Raw genomic sequence first — 20,023 nt, 5'->3', positions numbered from 1 at the left:
TCCCTAGAAAGGCCAGAACCTAGGAAGAAACCTAGAGTGGAACCAGGCTATGAGGGGTGGCCAGTCCTCTTCTGGCTGTGCCGGGTGGAGATTATAACAGAACATGGCCAAGATGTTCAAATGTTCATAGATTACCAGCAGGGTCAAATAATAATAATAATCACAGTGGTTGTAGAGGGTGCTATCAAATTTCTGCCTTGCTAGAGGTGCCCCGGTCAACTGTAAGTGCTGTTATTGTAAAGTGGAAATGTCTAGGAGCAACAACGGCTCAGCCGCGAAGTGGTATGCCACACAAGTTCACAGAACGGGACCGCCGAGTGCTGAACCGTGTAGCACATAAAAATCTGTCCTCTGTTGCAACTCACTACCGAGTTCCAAACTGCCTCGAAGAAACGACGGCACAATAACTGTTCGTCGGGAGCTTCATGAAATGGTTTTCCATGGCCCAGCAGCTGCACACGAGCCTAATCAGCGCAAACAGTGGCTCAGTGGAAACGCGTTCGCTGGAGTGATGAATCACTCTTCACCATCTAGCAGTCAGACGGACTAATCTGGGTTTTTAATCGGATACCAGGAGAACGCTACCTGCCCCAATGCATAGTGCCAACTGTAAAATGTGGTGGAGGATGAATAATGGTCCAGGGCTGTTTTTCATGGTTCGGGCTAGGCCCCTTAGTTCTAGTGAGGGAAATCTTAACACTACAATATACAATGGCATTCTAGACAATTCTGTGCTTCCAACATTGTGGCAACAGTTTGGTGAAGGCCCTTTCCTGTTTCAGCATGACAATGCCCCCCGTGCACAAATTGAGGTCTGTACAGAAATGGTTTGTCGAGATCAGTGTGGAAGAACTTGACTGGCCTGCACAGAGCCCTGACCTCAACCCCATTGAACACCTTTGGGATGAATTGGAACGCCGACTATGAGCCAGGCCTAATCGTCTAACATCAGTGCCCGACCTCACTAATGCTTGTGGCTGAATGGAAGCAAGTCCACGCAGCAATGTTCCAACATCTAGTGGAAAGCCTTACCAGAAGAGTGGAGGCTGTTATAGCAGCAAGGGGGGGGGGATGTTCGACAAGCAGGTGTTCACATACATTTGGTTATGTAGTGTATATATTTTCCTGGAGGGTCGCCATCCATTTTCATTTCAGAGAGGTCAGATTTTCTCCATGTAACCCTTATTATGAATAAAGTTCACTCCCTTACAAGCAAAAACTCCAACAGGAAGTACCAGTGATCCGCTCAATACGGAAGTGGTCCGATGATGCTAAGCTAAAGGACTGTTTTGCTAGAACAGACTGGAATATGTTCTAGGATTCATCCGATAATAGACACGTTCACCACATCAGTCACCGGCTTCATTAATAAGTGCATCGAGAACAACCAACCAGAAGCCATAAATTACAGGCACCATCCACACTGAGCGAAAGGCTAGAGCTGCAGCTTTCAAGGTAGCGGGAGCCACGCTCATTGAAATCCGCTACGACATCTGACGAGCCATCAAACAGTCAAAAGTCAATACAGGATTAAGATTGAATCCTACTACGCTGGCTCTGATGCTCGTCAGATGTGTCAGGGCTTGAGAGCAACATCTGTTCCGGGTGACTGTGTGATCTTGCATTCTGTAGCTGATGTGAGTAAGACCATCAAACAGGTTAACATTCACAAGGCCGCGGGGCCAGACGGATTAACAAGACTCGTACTCAGAGCATGCGCTGACCAGCTGGCAAGTGTGTTCACTGACATTTCACACTTCAATGCACAGTTGGTACAATCTCTATTGCACTCCACACTGCATTTTCCCACCTGGACAAGAGGAACACCTACACAAGATCCCTGTTCATTGACCATAGCTCAGCACCATATTGCCCTCCAAGCTCATCACTAAGCTCAGAACCCTGGGACTGAACACCTCCCTCTGCAACTGGATCCTGGACTTCCTGAAGGGCCGCCCCCAGGTGGTGAGGGTAGGCAACAACACCCACCAAGCAGACCCTCAACACGTTGGCCCCTCAAGGGTACGTGCCTAGTACTCCCTGTTCGCCCACGACTGCATGGCTGCACACGTCTCCAACATCATTAAGTTGGCTGATGACACGGTGGTTGGCCTGATCACCAACAATCAGACACCCTATAGGGAGGAGGTCAGTGACCTGGTGGTGTGGTGCCAGGACAACAACCTCTCCCTCAGCAAGACAAAAGGAGCGGATTGTGGACTACAGGAAACAGAGGGCCGAGCACAACCCTATCTACATCGACGGGGCTGTAGTGGAGTGAGTCGAGAGCTTCAAGTTCCTTGGTCCACATTACTAAGGAATTATCATGGTCCACACACAGCAACACAGTCGTGAAGAAGGCACGACAATGCCCCTTCCCCCTCGAGGCTGAAATAATTTGGCCCTCATATCCGCAAAAAGTTCAACAGCTGAACCATTTAGAGCACCTTGACTGGCTGCATCACCACTTGGTATGGCAACTAGAGGTCAACCGAATAATTAGGGCCGATTTCAAGTTTTCATAACAATCGGTAATCTGCGTTTTTGGATGCCGATTACATTGCACTCCACGAGGAGACTGCGTGACAGGCTGACCACCTGTTACGCGAGTGCAGCAAAGAGCCAAGGTAAGTTGCTAGCTAGCATTAAACTTATCTTATAAAAAAACAATACATCTTAACATAATCACTAGTTAACTACACATGGTTGATGATATTACTAATTTATCTAGCTTGTCCTGCGTTGCATATAAATCGATGCGGTGCCTGTTAATTTATCATCGAATCACAGCCTACTTCGCCAAATGGGTGATGATTTAACAAGCGCATTCGCGAAAAAAGCACTGTCGTTGCACCAATGTGTACCTAACCATAAACATCAATGCCTTTCTTAAAATCAATACAGAAGTATATATTTTTAAACCTGCATATTTAGTTAATATTGCCTGCTAACATGAATTTATTTTAACTAGAGAAATTGTGTCACTTCTCTTGCGTTCTGTGCAAGCAGAGTCAGGGTATATGCAGCAGTTTGGGCTGCCTGGCTCGTTGCGAACTGTGTGAAGACCATTTCTTCCTAACAAAGACCGTAATTAATTTCCCAGAATTGTACATAATTATGACATAACATTGAAGGTTGTGCAATGTAACAGCAATATTTAGACTTAGGGATGCCACCTGTTAGATGAAATACGGAACGGTTCCGTATTTCACTGAAAGAATAAGGCTCGTATTTCTGTGTGTTATTATATTATAATTAAGTCTATGACTTGATAGAGCAGTCTGACAGTGGTGGTAAGCAGCAGCAGGCTCGTAAGTATTCATTCAAACAGCACTTTCCTGCATTTGCCAGCAGCTCTTCGCTGTGCTTCAAGCATTGCGCTGTTTATGACTTCAAGCCTATCAACTCCCAAGATTAGGCTGGCAATACTATAGTGCCTATAAGAACATCCAATAGTCAAAAGGTATATGAAATACAAGTGGTATAGAGAGAAATAGTCCTATAATAACTACAACCTAAAACTTCTTACCTGGGAATATTGAAGACTCATGTTAAAAGGAACCACCAGCTTTCATATGTTCTCATGTTCTGAGCAAGGAACTTAAACGTTAGCTTTCTTACATGGCACATATTGCACTTTTACTTCCTTCTCCAACAATGTGTTTTTGCATTATTTAAACCAAATTGAAAATGTTTCATTATTTATTTGAGACTAAATTGATTTTATTAAGTAAAAAAAAAAAGAAAAAAAAAAAAAAAAAAAAAAGGTGGGCCTCCCGGGTGGCGCAGTGGTCTAGGGCACTGCATCGCAGCGCTAGCTGTGCCACCAGAGACTCTGGGTTCGTGCCCAGGCTCTGTCGCAGCCGGCCGCAAGCCGGGAGGGCCGTGGGGCGACGCACAATTGGCCTAGCATCGTCCGGGTTAGGGAGGGTTTGGCCGGTAGGGATATCCTTGTCTCATCGCGCACCAGTGACTCCTGTGGCGGGCCGGACGCAGTGCGCGCTAACCAAGGTAGCTAAGTGCACGGTGTTTCCTCCGACACACGCATGGCTTTCGACCTTCGTCTCTCCCGAGCCCGTACGGGAGTTGTAGCGATGAGACAAGATAGTAATTACTAACAATTGGATACCACGAAAGTGGGGAGAAAAGGGGGTAAAAAATTGATAAAAAAAAAAAAAGTGTTCATTCAGTATTGTTGTAATTGTCATTATTACAAATATATATATAAACGTCGGCTGATTAATCGGTATTGGCTTTTTTTGGTCCTCCAATAAATCGGTATCGGCGTTGAAAAATCATAATCGGTCGACCTCTAATGGCAACTGTTTGCAAGGTGCTACAGAGGGTAGTGTGTATGGCTCAGTACATCACTGGGGCCGAGGCTCCCTGCCATCCAGGACCTCTATACCAGGCGGTGTCAGAGAAAGGCCCTAAAAATTGCCAAAGACTACAGCCACCCAAGTTATAGACTGTTCTCACTGCTACCACACGGCAAACAGTACCGATGCACCAAGTCTGGAACCAACAGGACCCTGAACAACATCTACCCCCAAGCCATAAGACTGCTAAATAGTTAATCCAGGTAGCTATTGGTTAACTATTTAACTATTTGCATTGATCCTTTTTGCACTAACTATTTTGACTTATTGCATATGATGCTGCTCCTGTTTATACATCCTGTTGCCTATTCACTTTATCCCTACCTATATTGACATAGCAACCTCAATTTCCTCATACCCCTGCACAACTTCGGTATCAGTACCGAGTAGATATCGTTATTCTTTGTGTATTTATTCCTTGTGTTATTATTTCTTGATTATTTCCCCTCTCTCCGCATTGTTGGAAAGGGCCCGTAAGCATTTCACTGTTAGTCTACACCTGTTGTTTAGGAAGCATGTCACAAATAAAAATGTGATTGCTTGATTGTCGTGCTCAGCGTGTGGAATTTGTGGGTCGCCATCAAAATAAGTGCCTAATTGAAATTGATGCAAACCGATACAAAATGGAATCATGGCGTATTTGGACTAGATAATGATAAACAAGGTTGGAATGTTGTTACATATTTTAAAATGAAATACAATTATTAATTTGTTTGACAATAAACAGAATAATTTTGGGGGGGGCGTGCGTATTAGACTGCATAATTGCATTGGGGGCACACTCTAACCTATGTATTGTGCACCCATGAAATTGGGTATCGGCCTGCTCAGTGACATCCACAAAACACAGCCATGTAGAGTTTACACAAATATTAGCGTATTTGCTCTTACTGCAGGACTCTGAAACCACTGAAATTAGCCACACTAGCTCTCAATGTTCAATACACATAGTAGTTTAGTGTATTAATTTAACCATTTTAAAAACATGCACACATAAAACTTGAAAAAGACACACATACACATGAGTAAAACCATTGAGGATAGTGGATAATCATTATTTTGGCTAGCTTCACATAGGTAGGGACAAGCGATTACCAGGGCCAAGTCCAGCAGGAGGAGAGACAACATTTGCCAACGTTCAGACAGAAATGTATTATGTATAATAAACATGCCCCTGATTCTAAGGAATCGTGTCAGTTATATTCCTGGCATTTCTATCTCCAACATGCCAAAGCGTTTTTGTACTGAACACAGTAGTGGTACATGGATAAAATCACCGGGGAAGCCAATCCAGAAAGATTTGCCATATTACAACTAGAGGTCGACCGATTAATCGGCATGGCCGATGCAGCCCTCTCCCGAGGACTGTGGGTGCTCGTTCTCCGTGGCTGACGTCCTCACTTGCTCCAACATGTCCATCATTTTTTCTATACCCAAGAAAGCAAAGGTAACTGAACTAAATGACTATTGCCCTGTAGTACTCACTTCTGTCATTATGAAGTGCTTTGAGAGGCTGGTTAAGGATCATATCACCTCCACCTTACCTGACACATATCAATTTGCATACATCCCCAATAGATCCACAGACAATGCAATCGCCATCACACTGCATCTGGACAAGAGGAATACCTATGTAAGATCGCTGTTCATTGACTACAGCTCAGCCTTCAACACCATAGTACCCTCCTAGCTCGTGGCCCTTGGTCTGAACCCCAACCTGTGCAACTGGGTCCTGGACTTCCCGACAGGCCGCCCCCAACAACACCTCTAATACACTGATCCTCAACGCAGGGGCCTCAGAAGTGTGCATGCTCAGCCCTCTCCTGTACTCCCTGTTCACCCATGACTGGGTGGCCACGCACAACTCCAACTCGATCATCAAGTTTGCAGACTACACAACAATAGTAGGCCTTATTACCAACAATGACGAGACAGCCTACAGGGAGGAGGTGAAGGCCCTGGCAGAGTGGTGCCTCAACGTCAACAAAATGAACAAGCTGATCATGGACTTCAGGAGAGAGCAGAGGGAGCATGTCCCCATCCACATCGATGGGTCCGCAGTGAGAAGCTTCAAGTTCCTTGGCATACACATCACTGACAATCTGAAATGGTCCACCCACACAGACAGTGTGGTGAAGGCGGCGCAATAGCGCCTCTTCAATCTCAGGTGGCTGAAGAAATTCAGCTTGGCCCCTAAGACCCTCACAAACTTTTACAGATGCACCATTGAGAGCATCACCGCCTGGTATGGCAACTGCACCGCCCACAACCGCAGGGCTCTCCAGAGGGGGGTCTCCCCAACACATTACTGGGGCACACTGTCCACCCTCCAGGACACCTACAGCACCCAATTTCACTGGAAGGCCAAAAAGATCATCAAAGACATCAACCACCCGAGTCACAGCCTGTTCACCCTGCTATCATCCAGAAGTCGGGGTCAGTACAGATGCATCAAAGCTGGGACAGAGAGACTGAAACACAGCAAGGACATAAGACTGTTAAATAGCCATCAATAGTCGGCCTCAACCCAGTACCCTGCCCTGAAATTAGTCGCTATCACTAGCCGGCTACCACCCGGTTACTCAACCCTGCACCTTAGAGGCTGCTGCCCTATGTACATAGACATGGAATCACTGGTCACTTTAATAATGTTAACATACTGTTTTACTCATTTCATATGTATATACTGTATTCTAGTCAATGCCACTCAGACATTGATCATCCTAATAATTATATATTTCTTAAATTATTTTACTTTGAGATGTGTGTATTGTTAAATACTTCACTTTTAGAGCTAGGAACACAATCAATTCGCTACATCCGCAATACATCTGCTAAATATGGTGTAGGTGACCAATAAAATTGTATTTAATTAAATATATAGCCTATAGCAGGGGGTCTGCAACCTTTGTCATATGAGTGACAATTTACAATTTAAAAAAATCTGAGTGCCAGTTATGATTTTAACATAAGCATTGTGGGCTATTCAACTGTGCCCAGAAAATGCCTAACTGCCCACAAACTGCATTATCTACTTCTAGCTGGCTACTAGACAGAGACGCTGTCCATTCAGCCACACCCCACAGTGCTCCACTATGCCTACCTGTATCAAGGCACTTTCCATTTAGTGGTGCTGAATCACAGGTGCGGCCTTAATGTGTAGATTTTTCTTAATTCCTTGGTCGAGTTTGTTTGTCTTTATGCGTCCTTGTCGATTGCAGGCCTAAGTAATTCCTTTGACGTATGCCTTTTATTTCAATGCATGTGTAGGGTCTATCTGGCATAGTTTGAATTCGCAGTCAGCTGTTTTATGCTCAGGTTACTTTCACATTGATGTTTGTATTTGATAGCGTGTAATATGCATCTATTTCATGTTGCGCTGTTCCACAAGTAGGCTAAATTAGTCAATGTAGCCTATGTATTATGAGGTTGAGTAGTACATTGTACACACCATTCCACAGACCTTTAAACCTAATATAGTGGTGATAATGTATTGGGAGGAACATTTTTATTTTTTTGCGGTTCTCCAAATAGCATTTTAGAGTTAAAAATGTGTGTGGAAGTACAGTAAATTAGCTTCAACTGGTGGGTGTATTTCTACACCCTAGGTTTAGATGAACTGATGCCACTGAAAACTCAAGTCATAATTCCACAAGCCTCTCGTTCACATGTTCTTCACCATAAGGGGTTTATTGGAGCTGTCATCTGTGACAGACTTGTAAGTGTGCTTTAAACAATCTACATGTGTTGTTTGCTAGGCATACAAATTAGATCCTTTTTGATACAGTTGAAACGAGGTGTATTTGTGGTGGCCGCAACCGGACTAGATTGTGAACGACACTTGGTGGAATGCATCGCTTGACTGCCGTGAGTGATTCGCAAAATAGCCTATCGTTCGCAAACTGCAGCACCCAAACGATTCGTTCTCGAGTTCGTTGAACAGAGGCTGTGTGTATGTGTTGGTTCTACAAAGCGGTGTCCATCATACCATTCAATAGATGAATTGCATTCATTGTTGCACCATGCGATCACTGATCCGTTCTAAACATGCAAATAGACAGTTGATGTTCGCAATACGTCTCCAGCAGGTCAAACGAACGACAAAAATGAACCGAGTCACTCGGAATCATGACAAAAAAAAAAACGAATCTTGCGCGAACTGCACATCACTAGCTACTTCTCATCTGAACGAACGATGAAGACAACAAAAATTCGCTAACGTTAGCAAAGCTGACCAATGTCGCCCCCCATTCGTAAACAAACACTACTATCGTTATCTTATTCATATTGTAGTGGTACAGTTACGTTATATTTAAACCACAATGATTGGGAAAAATATAAATTTAAGACATTTTGAATGCGGTATAAATAAAGGCAACTGTCAGTGTGACAGTGTTTACGAAATGGTTGCTAGCCAGCTAACATTAGCTAACACTTAGACGAATTTGGATATTTTACGAGACAGTAGTTCAATGCCAAGACAAAATCGTAACTACGTAGCCTACTTGCGTTAACCTTACTTTCCTATTTATATGACGAAACGATTGACTAACATGCGAATAATGGCTTGGGCCATTTGTGGCTAACAAGCTAACTAGCTAGCTCTGTGCTCTGCTAGTTAGTAAACAACTCTGATGTAACAAATATCCTGTACCAAAATGTAGCTCGTTAGTTGGCAAAAGTCAATGATGTGGCAGTACAGTGCTACCACTAACTATAGGTTTTATAGCTAACTAACTAGATGATGGTTTAGCCTGCTCGCTGTTAAGCTACATGCTAGCTAACGTTAGCTTTAAGTGACAATGGAGTGAAGTGGCTGCTGGTGCTGACTTACCTTGCAACTTCAACTGCCCGCGGTTGGTCTGCGTGGCTGCAGTCTGAGCTCCGCGGCAGTAATGCGCAAACCCGTTTTCTGGATGCTTGGGACCCGGTTTCACTAAGATAAATTGTACTGACAAAATAACGTAGCTAGCTATCTAACGTTAGCTTTTAGGACAAGTTGCTACTGTAACTAACTAACGTTAAATGTCGAAAGGTTGTCCAGGCTCGTCTATCTAGGAAACTTGTTTAGGCTAACGTTACTTAACCAGCTAGCGTTAACTAGCTACCCTCCGCAGCGCTCGGCACCATCAGTGTTATTTCAATAAAGTACAGCTTTAATTCAATTAATTTTAAAACAGTGTAGCATTGTCCGTCACCCACGCGTTCTACTTTGTTGGATAACCCTGCCCTACCCTCTCAATAATGTCGCTAACTGGCCTGATAACTGAGGGCAGCCTGGTCTGCTTGCCTGCTGTATTGAAGGGCTGCACTTTCCTTGGCTCTGTTCTCCACTAACGTTACAGTGCGAATTCTAGCCACCACAGTTCAGCTAGCTAACAAGCTGCTTCCTTCTGTTGCACAATGGGCTGGTGTAATTTATGCATGAGATCAAGGACTTCTATGACCACACTGTAATATAGTCTGATTAATCAGGCTGTAGTACACAGGTAATTCATTTGTATAGAAAGCCTAAACGAATGCTTCCAAAATCGTGTAAATGTAAACTATGTACTTTTACAAGCCATAATGTATAATGAAATTACATTTAAACTATGTTGCTTCAACTGCTCGATTTTTTGGGGACAAAATATCCATAGGAAAGTATTGTTTTTTCTGATTAAAAAAAAATATTTTAGTCTAATGTTGGATATTCAGTTCTCATCAATACTGTTGAACCAAGCATGCCATGACATTGAACATTTTATATTCTGAATGAAGAACAATCAACACTGTTTTTGTGGGAATTTTAGATTTGTCAAAAAATTGAAATCCGAATAAAACATTTTAGAAAATGAAAAATTCACCAAAGAAAACGGGTTGACTGTTCCCCATCCTCCCGATTCAGAATATACAATTATCATGGCATCCTTGGTTCAATAGCTATTCATGAGACAAAACTGAATATCCAATATAAAACTAATTTTACCTAGGTGCAGAACTGTACTGCTCTCTGAAAAGTCAGGTAAACAATACTTTATTGTGCATACTTTGTCTTAAATTTCGAGCAGATGAAGGACAAACCGGTATAGTAAGTTTAAATGTAATTGTATTCAATATTCTTGCTCGTAAGTAACATTTACAAGATTTTGCAGGCATTAGTTTCAGGCTGTGTGTATTACAGCCTAAATAATCAGACTAGTTGTAATTGATAAGTATGTATAACAATATTAATAACAATAATACATGATCTAATGAATTAATAATAATTAATGAAATAATAGTTGTCATCTACCTGAATTGTAATTTTACAGATGGAAATGGAGAGCAGTCAATTAATTATTTTAGAACTGCATCAGATTCAGAATTTATTTCTGACAATAAGGTCCTGAGTCATTCTGAATAAGAGTGTCTGTCTGCTAAATGATATATTTGCCATATGGGCTGAAATATAAGTGGTAGTCGGTCAAAGAGAATCAACCTCTTCCAACTTCAGATTATAGTGTCATACCCTGTTTTTGTACTGTAGTATAAATGTAATGTACCCAGAACATATGTTGCAATGACTCCTGTTGACATGAGCTGACAGCAAGTTGTCTGCTTATCAGTCTATATACAAAAAAAGGATCTAAAGCAGACCACAGGAGTCCCTCTGCATAGAGATGTTTTGCACATGATTAGTCATAGCATAGGATTTTTTTTGTCATAGCTGCTATCCCCATACGTTCATTCAAGGTCTATATGACTTTGATAAATATGTGTTGTCCTGCTCTGTAAATCCCTATCTTTACAGTAGTCCCTCTTGAGATTTGGAGGACTCATTATTTCAGCAAAGTCTGGAGCAACACTAGGTGTAATTACTGTGTGATTCACTGCTACCACCGTAAACGATCTAAGCCCGTGAGGTAATAATGTGGTGCTCTTCTCATCATGAATCAGCATGCAAGTGAGCTTATGGAAATACAGTTTGTTTCTGTTTTTAGAGGAACATACCAGCACATGGAGATAAGTTCATAATAATATGCTGCCAAACAATAGTTTCCTTGAAAGGGAGTCTTAAAGAAACAATACATAATAAGTTCCTTATCAATTGCTTATGACTATGAAAATGTTAATTACATTATAATGGATCTGTTTGCAGCTAATTCTAACACTGTTAAAAGATTAAAGAAACTAAATGTGGGCAGTCATGCACAAACATTTTTGGGACAACTTGTAGTCTTTTACAATTGATAACAAGTAGACCTACATTCCAGTCTGTGGAATGTAACCTTTTTGTAGTTCTCCCCTCGAGGGCTTCTAGGTCTCCTCGCCTGTGACTGTCACAGCATACCCTGAGAATTAACCCGTAGTTGTGCTGAGCCTTGGGGATAGGCTGTAGAGAGATGAACAATTGATCTGGCCTTGATGAGCCCTCACGGTTTAGTGCCAAGTGTAGCATTCTTTAGCCAAAGTGCATGAGGGCATCTATTCAGCAAGTTCGCTCTCTCACAACAGGAAAACCAGTCAGCTGATCACACTGGATACAAGGAGCTCAAAAGGATGGCTTATAGATGATCACACAGAGTACGAAAAATACATGTTTAGGAAAGATTTTTCAGGTTTAAAAATAAATAAAAATAAATGTACACCTTGCTCCAATAGAGCAAATATGTCTCCAGGAAACTAATCTGTCCACATTGTTTTTCCGAGTTAAATGCTTACCTAATTGAAGGTCCAGCCTTTAAATTCCTGATATTTTTTTGTGGCATCATTCAGTACATGCAGTCTATTTTCCACAGATGAAGACCATCTTAGTTCAAATGGAGTCTACTGATAAAATATGACTTGTATATAATGATGATAATGAAAGGAATACAGTGTATAAAGGACCAAAGCTCCAAAACGGAGTGATCCTGTCGTAATTGTTCCTAGAGCGGAGTGAAACCTGAATGCCGTTTCATGTTAGTGGTGCACTACTAGACATATTTCTGGGTTCTGTCTGTACAAGTGACAAGCCTACAGAACTGTGATCTGCAGATCCTTGTTGCCCTGGAAACAGAAGCTTACATTTTTTGGCATATTCTCCCTGTTCCTTCCAAGTGCACCCCCCCCCCTCCCACCTAATTCATCCTGCCGCACAGCCTCCACCCCAACCTGCTGCAGTCATTTACCACTGTCAGAACAGCAGGCACACACACTCAGAGTGTGTTTGGTATCCTGGTAAATGGCCAGAGATGCACTGCTATTGAATGTATGCTGTGTGACTAAGATATGAGCCATGCTGTGCTATGGTGCAACAATTTCACCCATTGCTGCAGAGGGTAACAAAGAAGCCAATCCAGTAATCCCAAAGGATGTTCTCATGAAAGATGCATCGAGCCTGGAATGAAAATGGGATCTTATTGAATATTATGATATCAATGTGTGTTTATTAGTCAGATAATACTTGCAAGCTATTATAATTTGATCATGCATGCCCAGATTAAGTACTGTATGTCCCATGGTGGCTAACAATAAGATCCCACAGAAATGCCAAGAATGCACTGTATTCTTCCACCTAATAGATACGACAAAACATGACATGCCCCTTAGGAGGACTTGAAAACCATATCCAATTACCACACACTACTGTACTGTGAAATGTCATTACTTTACGTGGGTGAGTGTCCATGGGATTCTTCTTAACCTCTTGGATTCACTCTGCATTCCATCGAGTGACTTTGCTTTTCTGTCCAGAACAGGAACATTTCTTTGAAGTTGCTGACTGTCAATAACAGTTGGCTTCCGTCCCAAATGACACCCGATACCCTACATAGTGCACTACTTTTGACTAGAGCCCTATAGAACCTGGTCAAAAGTAGTGCGCTATGTAGGGAATAGGGTGCCATTTTGAATGCACCTTTGTCCCAGGATAGTGGAGGGTGAAGGAGGGTGGGGGAAAGTCCACAGAGAGGGCTGCATCCTGCTGTGAGTCCCCTCCAGGAGTATGTTAGTGTAAATATGATTATAATGACACACATAGCTATGGGATTAAAACACTACAAGAGCTCAGTTATAGAGATGTGAGGTATGTTAACGTTATTCTAAGTACATTGTTATGATTTATAATATGTATCTCAAAGGCAATACTTAAATATATACCTAAATATAATCAATCCCACAATGAGTCAACTACATTATAGGCATGGCTGTCAGTTTCTATTATTATGGGTGGTGCAATATTGTTGGAGCTGGGTCAAGGTTGAAGCAATGGGTTTTATTATATGGCATTGGTATGGCAATGAGTTTGTTGAGCCAATGGAGGTGAGATGTGGCATACAAGATAATATAGATTGAGCACCCGGCTTCAGCCAATGATGATCGTGTGCAGGGACAGGCTTAAACCATGTGACATGCCAAAGAGCAGAGGACTTTGCCCTGGGGAAGAGCCATCTGACACAATGAGGGAGCCTTTCTCATTTAAAACAAGCTGTTGTTCCTCTCACCAGAGGTGATGACCGGCAGTGGTGGAGGGGCACAGTCAGGCACCATGCTGGAGTCTCAGGGGACATAGCAGGGTTGTCATAAATGAAATCTGGGGTTGAAAAACCTGCTCACTAGCAAGCAATAAGGAGCTACATGTTTGGCCAACACCTATCCTGAACATATCTGCCAGTCAACACATAACAGTTAGGTTTTCTCTGTAGAACATATTGGTAACCTCACCAGAAGCTGAATCTGACCAGCACATGTTCTGAATCGCTATTATCTTACACTGGAGACTGATAGCATCCCTGATCTTATCTTACAATAAGGGAAAATATCCTCTCTGCTAAATCTTAAGGCTCAGACACACCGGTTGGCTTGTCAAACGTTTACCTGCCAGTGTCGGCTATGGGATCAATATCATGCAAAATGTATTCACAAATGTAAATCACCAATCCACAAATGTAAATCGCTATCCACAAATGCAATTCACTATCCAAACAAACACCTTCTGATTTGTAAATCAATATATTGCATTAGAATTTTTTTTATAACTGCAGATATGCAGGTCATTTCCAAGGGCCTTAAGTAAAATGACTGCCATAAAGGTTTGCACATAGTTGAATTAGCTGGCCAATGTGATATCCTTCACATTTAGTGAGGCTATGTCAAAGTGATTATAATCCATCCGCTGTCTCATGTTGCACAGACAATGAGCAGTAAGGAGACAAGTATTCCAGAGGCCTCTAACCGTTTCCCCAGGATAGGCATGCAAAAGGTAGAGTGGAGGTGTAGGATATGGGATCAGACTTTGTAACAGTATTACTGCTGTCCCTCTCCTCGCCCCAACCTAGGTTTAGAACCAGGAACCCTCTGCAGACAACGACAACAGTCACCCTCGAAGCATTGTTACCCATCGCTCCACAAAAGCCACGGCCATTGCAGAGCCAGGGAAACTACTTCAAGGTCTCAGAGCGAGTGAAATCACGATTGAAGCGCTATTAGCGCGCACCGCTTACTAGCTAGCATTTCACACTGGTTACACACACCACCTTTGACCTCTTTTTCCACAGCAACCAGTGATCAGGTGTTGTGCCGAACCCCCCCCCCCCCCCCCCTCTATTTGTTTCAAGTGTATTAGTCTATAAATACATCTCTTTGCCAAAATTCATCATCTCTCCCATGTCTTATTCGACTAGTAGTTGTTCTGAAATGTTTATTGCTTGCCTATATTTTACTCCCTCTGTTTAATATAACACACATTAATTATTCATTTCGGTTGCCTATCCTGACGTGAAGTTTGTTATATAGAAAGTATTTGACTCTGAAATGTGCCACAGAAAGTATTTGACTCTGGCCACAAAATTAAGGAAATTAGAGGGGGGGTGGCAAGGCCATCTTCTTGCCTGCCGAAATTCCCCCCCTTCTATCTTGGGACTGCAAGTGTAATGAATACTCGGGGAGAAAAAGGTGTAGATTCACACTCCGTTTGAGTCTTAAAGCACGTGGTCAATACTCAATCTTTTTAATGCTACGTGTGTAAAGTAAACAAGTGCAGGCGTCAAATAAGCGCATGCAAATGTGCTTGCAGGCAGTCCAACATGTGCTAAATAAACGGTCCTGCACACGTCAAATTAACGCCTACAGCTGCTAAATATACACCTACACACACTCATTTAACATGCTAATTTTACTAGCCAATTTCCCTAGCTCCTCCTTTCAACCAGATTTCACAGTTGAAGGAAGTTCCTTTTCCACTGCATTGCAAGCAGAGTATGAACCTTTACATGGTAACAGTTTTGTCTTTGAAAATTGTTGTTACTGAATTATAAAGTTTATCAGCTAGTTTACAGTGGAAGGATCTGTTTCTCATCACTGGCTATAAAATGCAGCAAACATTAATCTAGCACCAGGATCGGCAGTGCTTAGCATAAGCTAAATCAGATATTTGCTAGCTAATTTAGCTAACATCGGTAGTCTCGAACCCCAGCCATATTATATCATTATAGTTAGCCTCAAACTGCCTGGTCATACTGCTAGCGGCAGTGAACGGAACCGTCATGTGTTTTATTAAAAGCCTTGCTGAAAAAAACATGTCAACTTTAACAGCCACGGAAACACATTGGACTATGTTAATACTATCAAGGCAAATTACATACTAGCAAGATTGTTGCTTGAATGCAGGGCCAGGCATACATAGATTAGACAACGGAGATGCTCAACATCCTGGTAGTTCTCGATTTTTGGACTATTGTCTTTATTTTGCTTTATCATTGACTAAAAGGAAGACAAGCTACCTAAATGTGACTTATTGGCTAGTACTGAAGCAGGACATGTTTTTGAGTTACGTTTTTAGCCCAAAACCTTGTATTTAAGCAAAACAACAGCTAAAAAGGTAGGCAACTTCTTCAGCCTGACTGGCTGTCAGTTCAAAGCTAGTGGTAGCCACGCTAGCTCGCGATTAGCATGAAGACACTGTAAAGCTCACATAAAGCAAATTTGGCTAGTGACAACCTTGTAAAACCCTCGCTAACATCTACATGTCAGCTTACGAACAGAGTAGACTTTAATGTGCACGTTCACTTCGTTTTTTGAATATTTATATTCCATCGAAGCTTATTAGGGTAAAATAACTTCAGGCATATACCCAGTACTGCTTCAAAGGAATAGGGTTCCCATTCCTTCCGCTTTATTTTCACACAATTGAGTCTTGCAGAAGGGAATCCTGGAGGGGAGCTTGGAGTGGGCAAGGCTGATAAAGCAGCAGAGAAGACCTGATTCTTCAAGTATCAATTAATTCTGGTGATTCTCACCTGGTTAGCATGCACAACACTACAAGGTATGCAACATTAAGCCCAATCAAATATCCAATGTTATTAAAACATGTATCCCAATTTACAGTCAATCAACATTTGTCAGTTGTGTTAATGTTATGAACTACAAACAATCTATGGTTCTTGGAGTCAATTAATCAATTGAAAGGGACTACAATTAGACATTTTTAAACTGCCAGTAAAGATGACAAAAAAAGTAATCTGCTCTTATGGTTCTGTTTAAATTTTTTCCAGACACCTCAATCCGAAACTCTCGTTAATGTTTGACGTCAGGCAAAATGTCTTCAGCCACCGTAGGACGGAGAGCCGCTGGTTGGCATTTTTGACTGCAGTGTCTGTGTAGGTGTACCAAGAAAGGACATTAGAAGTTAGGTCCCCATGATATCGAAGCATATACCATCTCCACTGCAGCCCAGTCAATATCGATTTAAGAAACTGGAACAATAGATATCGTGTAGCACATAGTAGCAAAAATGTAACTGGAACATCTCCAGTTTGCCTATTGTCCCAACAAATGTCAATTTTACATACGTCAGCGTGCATTTTCTTTTATAGCTCTGCTTTCATCCCCATCCTGACTCACAAACTGGTTAGCAGACTCAGGGCTCTGGGTGTAAATCCTGTAGTAACAAATTAGATTTTTTACATTATCACAAGAATGTGTATCCCCAGAATGGACCCGACACTACCATGGTACACCTGATCATGAGTAAATGAAGGAGCTGTGGGACCTGACATAATGGTGATAGGACAACAGTCTTAGCTTAAGCAAAACAAAGTAGATGGTGATACTTGACCATTCTCTCATCTACTGTACATTGACATGGAGATGATCAGCAGCTTCAAGTTCCTGGGCACCCTGATATCCTTTTCTGCCCTCAGTTACTTCACTCAAAGTCCCACTTGTGCTTCTCCACCACCCTCAAACTTGCTGCACCACGACCTATGTACCAACTACAGTGTCTGCTTTTATTTCCATAACACATGTAAACAAAATGTCCATATTTACTGTAAGATTTATGGTAACATTGCACATATTGTAACATAGTCCCTTGACATACATGACTTAACTACTTTGCATCATGCTCAGTTTACCTACTCTATGAAATCATACATTTATTTAAATATTAAAGCTGCATTATGTATTACTGTGTCCATTTGATTTTGGAAGGTTGTAATGTTTTTTTAAACTTTCACTACACAACTTTTTTTTGCTGATGGACAATCTTATATGAAACTTTCATAATATCAATTATTTTGTGACATATCACCAATTAACATTGGCTGCTGTATTCCTGACTTACTAGGTAGTCATGCAATAAACATTTTGGATAATTCCCCTTAAATTAAATCGTATTTGTCACATGCACCAAACACAACAGGTATAGTAGACCTTACAGTGAAATGCTTAACCAACAATGCAGTTTTTAAAAAACTACAGAAAAGAAAATCATTAAAGAGCATCAGTAAAATAACAATAGCGAGGCTATATACAGGGGATACCGGTACAGAGAATGTGCGGGGGCACCAGTTAGTCGAGTTAATATATACATGTAGGTAGAGATATTAAAGTGACAATGCATAGATAGAGTAGCAGCAAATAGTCTGGGCAGCCATTTGATTAGATGTTCAGTAGTCTTATGGCTTGGGGATAGAATCTGATTAGAAGCCTCTTGGACCTAGACTTGGCGCTACGGTAACGCTTGCCGTGCGGTAGCAGAGAGAACTGTAGCTGTGGCTCCACTGGCAATACCAGCCTAGGAATGCTGAAGCCCCCGAAGTGAAAATGAAAACCTGCTCCATGGTTAAAGGGTATGTGTTCCCCCCTGAAAAAAGGAAAGGGGGGGGACATTAAAGTCCATAAGTAACACTTATTGGAGAACACAATACTCTAAGTGAAAGTAGTTTGGGATTTCATTTATCTATTCAATTCTTAGGGGGCCCATGGAAGAATAAGGCTATAAAATGTGTGATGAGGTGATATTTTATTGATGTGGGCCGTGTTACTTCAACGATCATGGTTTTGCATCTAACCTTCCACCTCCAGAAGCCAGTCCCTCCAGAAACATATGACTCGTCTCTCTATTGCTCTTTGATTGGTACCAGGTGGGGAGCACTCTGCTTTGAAGAGAGAAGCTATGTCTTTGGCCAAAAGAGGTTTCTCAGCATAGATGAAAACCTCTCTGAAGAGGCTTGAGTGTCTATTCATGTAAGGCAGGAGACCTAGACACTTCAGACCCTCTTTGAATCTATAAAGTAAAAAAAGTCAATGAATTTGCCCTGAAGAATTTAACTAAACTTGAGATTAATTAGATATATGGAAACTCACTGCTCAAGAGCATCCCGTATCCTGCTTTCTAAGTAAAAATTTGTGGCTGACCCAACCAGGGCATCCCACTAATGTACGAATGTATTGCACTGGACCCAACATGACCGCTTTCCTGTGCCTCGTCAACAGTTTGTGCTAACTGGATCTTAGATTGTTTATTGAACAGTGTTTTGGGACAAATTAGCAAAACAATAAACTGATTATCACAACCCTTAAAAAAGATTGACTGCCAACAAAAGGAAACCAAATCCATGTGGAAAAGTATTAATGAACCAATAACAATTTTTTTCCAAACTTAGTGCAAATTAACAGTAACATAACATCCATCACAGTATAGTTACTTACCTTCTCCAACTTCTCTCTGAAGTCATATTCCGCAATTTCTTTCAGTTCTGGCACAGGAGGTTGTAGGCCACACACTTGCCTGTATAGCCCTTGAAAAAATGTTGCTCTACACCCCATGTACCAGACAGACAGCAATCATGCGGCCCACCTGCTTGTATACGCCATCATAGAGTGCTATCACACAGAAGACAAACAGTAAATAAAGGACACATTACATACAAAAATCTAATGTCTTACTCAAGTTATACACTGCTCAAAAAAATAAAAGGGAACACTTAAACAACACAATGTAACTCCAAGTCAATCACACTTCTGTGAAATCAAACTGTCCACTTAGGAAGCAACACTGATTGACAATAAATTTCACATGCTGTTGTGCAAATGGAATAGACAAAAGGTGGAAATTATAGGCAATTAGCAAGACACCCCCAATAAAGGAGTGGTTCTGCAGGTGGTGACCACAGACCACTTCTCAGTTCCTATGCTTCCTGGCTGATGTTTTGGTCACTTTTGAATGCTGGCGGTGCTTTCACTCTAGTGGTAGCATGAGACGGAGTCTACAACCCACACAAGTGGCTCAGGTAGTGCAGCTCATCCAGGATGGCACATCAATGCGAGCTGTGGCAAGAAGGTTTGCTGTGTCTGTCAGCGTAGTGTCCAGAGCATGGAGGCGCTACCAGGAGACAGGCCAGTACATCAGGAGACGTGGA

At 41.9% G+C, this 20,023-nt stretch overlaps 1 protein-coding gene and 1 long non-coding RNA gene across 4 annotated transcripts in view; both read right to left on the bottom strand.

The window, feature by feature from the left end:
• The window catches only part of LOC120045004 (zinc finger MIZ domain-containing protein 2-like), a 67,223-nt gene extending 57,518 nt beyond the window's left edge, over window positions 1-9,705 (bottom strand). For all 3 annotated transcript variants that reach the window (XM_038989809.1, XM_038989827.1, XM_038989834.1), the window contains exon 1: window positions 9,214-9,705. The gene's annotated coding sequence lies outside the window, so the exon portion shown is untranslated. The remainder of the gene's footprint in view (window positions 1-9,213) is intronic.
• A 6,815-nt stretch (window positions 9,706-16,520) lies between these two features.
• Window positions 16,521-19,534, bottom strand: LOC120055662. Its single transcript, XR_005477711.1, has 3 exons — window positions 19,314-19,534; window positions 18,674-18,888; window positions 16,521-18,465 (listed from the first exon to the last, which is right to left on the bottom strand). It is a non-coding gene; the product is annotated as an uncharacterized LOC120055662 (long non-coding RNA).
• Window positions 19,535-20,023: the final 489 nt, after the last annotated feature.

Source organism: Salvelinus namaycush, chromosome 1 (assembly GCF_016432855.1).
Source record: "Salvelinus namaycush isolate Seneca chromosome 1, SaNama_1.0, whole genome shotgun sequence".
Taxonomy (NCBI): domain Eukaryota; kingdom Metazoa; phylum Chordata; class Actinopteri; order Salmoniformes; family Salmonidae; genus Salvelinus; species Salvelinus namaycush.
The sequence above is the reverse complement of the archived record's forward strand: the minus strand, read 5'-3'. Positions and strand labels throughout refer to the sequence as shown.